The 4,012-nt window shown below is 56.7% G+C and overlaps 1 non-coding gene and 1 pseudogene across 1 annotated transcript; both read left to right on the forward strand.

Annotated features, from left to right (window-relative positions):
* Positions 1-3,150: 3,150 nt before the first annotated feature.
* LOC128307601 (5.8S ribosomal RNA) lies at positions 3,151-3,308 on the forward strand. The gene has a single exon (XR_008287682.1). It is a non-coding gene; the product is annotated as a 5.8S ribosomal RNA (ribosomal RNA).
* Positions 3,309-3,727: 419 nt separating this feature from the next.
* The window catches only part of LOC128307584 (uncharacterized), a 3,520-nt pseudogene continuing 3,235 nt past the window's right edge, over positions 3,728-4,012 (forward strand).

A 4,012-nucleotide genomic window follows, 5' to 3' on the forward strand; every position in this document is an offset into this window, starting at 1 on the left:
CCACCATCGTCGGTTTTGCTGACGACATCGCCATCCTGGCCGAGGGCCGCACACCGGAGGAGTCGGCGACGGTTGCCGAGACAGCGATTGAGGCGGTGATGGGGTGGCTTGAGGCACGTCATCTCAGTCTCGCCCCCCACAAGACCGAGGCCGTGCTCATTTCGAGTCTGAGACGAGGACGACTGGAGGTTCCGGTACGCGTCGGTGAAGTGACCTGCACCACTGGGAGATCGATGCGCTATCTGGGGGTCCAGCTTCATGAGAAGCTATCGTGGAAACCGCACGTGGAAGCGGCCGCGGACAAGGCCCTCCGTGCGGTGGCGGTTGTCACCTCGGTGATGCGAAACCACAGCGGCCCGCAGGTGGCCAAGCGGCGATTGCTGGCAGGAGTTGCGGAGTCTGTCATTCGGTACGCCTCGCCCATCTGGGCTAAGGCGACCGATATGCAGTGGTGCCGCAGACGACTGGCCCAGGTGCAGAAGCCGCTGGCACGCGGGGTGTCGAGCTCGTTTCGCTCGGTGTCCTATGAGGTGTCGGTGGTGATGGCCGGTCTTGTACCCTACCGTCTAATTATCCAAGAGGACGCAAGGTGCCACAGCAGGCTGTCGGCTGAACCTGGCATCAGCAGGAAGGAGGCTCGAGCAATGGAGCGAGCGGCCACGATGATAGAGTGGCAGAACGCGTGGGACCGTGCGGCGGCAACACCATCGGCCAGCCGCTATCAGACGTGGGCACACAGCCTGATTCCCGACCTGCACCGGTGGACGGGACGTAAGCACGGGAAGGTGGACTTCCACCTTTCGCAGGTGCTCTCCGGACATGGATTTTTCCGAGAGTACCTGCATGTCTGCGGCTTCGCTTCGTCCCCGGAGTGTCCACGGTGCGTAGGGTCGGTGGAGTCGGTGGCCCACGTCTTGTTCGAGTGCCCCGTGTTCGAGGAGATCCGACGTGAGCTGTTGGGCTGGGGGACATCCGAATCGGTCCAGCTCAGCAACATGGCCGAGAAGCTGCTGGAGAGTGCGGAGTGGTGGGACCGCATTCAAAGGGCAGCGAAAAACATCACCACCGTGCTGCAACAGCTGTGGCGCGATGAGGAGGCCCTCGCCAGCGGTCGAGCGGAAGCGGCTTTCGCCGAGGACGAGGAAGTGGTCCTCGAAAGTGTGGCCGCACTCTTCGGCGAGGAAGTGGAAGACGTCTTCGTAGAAGACATCACGAGACGGGTAAATGAAACGCGAGCTGCGCGTCAACGGTCTGCCCGCAACAGACGGCTTCGCGGCAGGGCGGAGGATCGGGCGCGTGTGCGACTGGCTGCGGACGTCGCAGCAGCACTGGCCGCTCGGGATGACGAGGTACTGCGGGCGGCAGTAGAGGCGGAGCGAGCAGGCCTAGCTCCTCCTCCAATTCCCCGAAGAAGTAGGGGAGAACCACCTTCCCCTGAGACGATCAGAGTTCGCCATGAGAGGCGACTGTTTATGCAGCGAATGTGGAGAGCGCGGGTCCAACGGGAGGGCCCTTCGACAACGCGCCGTCGTCGGACCGCGCCTACGGAGGCGGATCTAATCCGGTCTCGGCGGAATAGACGAGAGAATGAAAGAAGACGTCGAGCTGCAGGTCGGCGATGGACAGCTGCGGAGGAGGCTTCCGCCAGCGAGGCGGAATGGTCCGATCGCTAGATTGCGAGCTAGCTTGAGAGCCTAAAGTGTTAAAATACGAGCGAGTCATGCGGACTCAGTTAGCGTACGCTTTCAATATGCGGGCAAAGGAAAGAGCAATTTAATAAAGAGATTGGGTAGGGACATCCGAAAGGGTTCATAATGACGCACGACAAATCCCTGGCGGGCGACGTCGTTCGTCAAGAGCGTGGGTTTACGCTATTGTTTTTAGAACATAATGTTTATGAACAATAAAACCTGCAATTGTTTAAAAAAAAAAAAAAACGAAGTGGAGCTTGCGGCTTAATTTGACTCAACACGGGAAAATTTACCAGGTCCGAACTTATCGAGGTAAGACAGATTGAGAGCTCTTTCTCAAATTTAAGGGTAGTGGTGCATGGCCGTTCTTAGTTCGTGGAATGATTTGTCTGGTTAATTCCGATAACGAACGCGACTCAAACAAGCTAACTAGAACGCTGTCAGCAGTGCACCTCCGGGCGCACCTGACGTCAAGGCCGGCGGCCCCTTCACGGGCGGTCGTCGGCCACGTTTGCCCTGCTTAGCGGGACAACTTGTGTTTAGCAAGGTGAGAATGAGCGATAACAGGTCCGTGATGCCCTTAGATGTTCTGGGCTGCACGCGTGCTACAATGTGAGCAGCAGCGTGTTCTCGCCAATTGGCGCCCCCATTCCGAGAGGAACGGGAAATCACCCAAATGCTCATTTAGTTGGGATTGGGGACTGCAACGGTCCCCATGAACCTGGAATTTCTAGTAAGTGCTAGTCATTAGCTAGCGCTGATTACGTCCCTGCCCTTTGTACACACCGCCCGTCGCTACTACCGATGGATTATTTAGTGAGGTCTCTGGAGGCACACCTTCCGCGGTTCCTTCGTGAGCTGCAGCTGGCATGGCCGAAGTTGACCGAACTTGATGATTTAGAGGAAGTAAAAGTCGTAACAAGGTTTCCGTAGGTGAACCTGCGGAAGGATCATTACCGATCAATACATATATGTTGTTGTGTGAGTTGGTTAGAGAGATAGAGAAACACGGTATCAGCAGAACAAACTGCTATGTTACCTTTTGGGGGCCGCGCACGCCAATTAGACCCGCGAGAGAGGTGTGTCTATACTACGATATTGAGCGTGCGCGACCGTAGGCCAGTGGCCTTCGTACCTGTGCGCACACTCCCAATGGCAGCCATCGAACGCGTAAAGTGTGTGACACATGGGCGAAGGTAAAGACCCACTAGAACATATTTAAACACTGGCCTCGAGCGAGAGAGAACCTAATCAAGAGAACGAAAGTTGTGCAAGATCGCGCCGATGCCGCCCACATCGCGCGTCGATCAATGGGAAGGAAGACCAATGGTCATCCTTGTCCACCCTGGACGGCTTCGAAGGAACCGAGAGGTGCACGGTTACGCTGTCCGGGGAACTTAAGTTGTGAGAGATGCACCTAGCGCATAACGAAAACATAGGAGACAGTTGAACATACCAAAACCCTAGGCAGGGGATCACTCGGCTCATGGATCGATGAAGACCGCAGCTAAATGCGCGTCAGAATGTGAACTGCAGGACACATGAACACCGACACGTTGAACGCATATGGCGCATCGGACGTTTAAACCCGACCGATGCACACATTCTTGAGTGCCTACCAATTCTTGTTACACACTATTCCATAACTACAGGACGCCCGCGTACCAGCGGCACGCCTGGGCGAGCAGCACGCCCGGGAGTGTGTCGCAGGCTTGAACACACGCGTTTGGCGCACTGTGCATCATGGCGTGCTCGGACCCCTTCCGCGGGGGACCTTGGGCGCTGAAATGGTAAGGCGGTACAGTTGGCCCAGTGGGTGCGTGTCGTGTCGCACGGTTCGAACTTCGGCTATAAGACAACCTGGGAGCACCGGAAGCCCTTGAACACCTGGCTTGCCGTCTGTTGCCGGGACCCGCCGTCTGGCCGAGTCGTGTAACGCGTGCGGTACGCCCACCCGCTGGATACAAGCGAACAAGTGCGTGCTACTATTTACCATTCGGGAAAAATCCAACGTAGGCCTCAAGTGATGTGTGAGAACCCCCAGAATTTAAGCATATTAATAAGGGGAGGACAAGAAACCAACAGGGATTCCCTGAGTAGCTGCGAGCGAAACGGGATAAGCTCAGCACGTAGGGACGGCGCGTACCTCGCGTCTGTCCGATTCCGTGTACTGGACCGGTCCGTTATCTACCACTTACGGTGCAAACAGTTCAAGTTCAACTTGAAGGTGGCCCATTATCCCACAGAGGGTGATAGGCCCGTCGAACGGCACGAAAAGTGAGGTGGTAGACGGTCGGCTCCATGGAGTCGTGTTGCTTGAT

The sequence above is a fragment of the Anopheles moucheti genome (assembly GCF_943734755.1).
Source record: "Anopheles moucheti chromosome X unlocalized genomic scaffold, idAnoMoucSN_F20_07 X_unloc_10, whole genome shotgun sequence".
In the NCBI taxonomy this organism is placed as follows: Eukaryota; Metazoa; Arthropoda; class Insecta; order Diptera; family Culicidae; genus Anopheles; species Anopheles moucheti.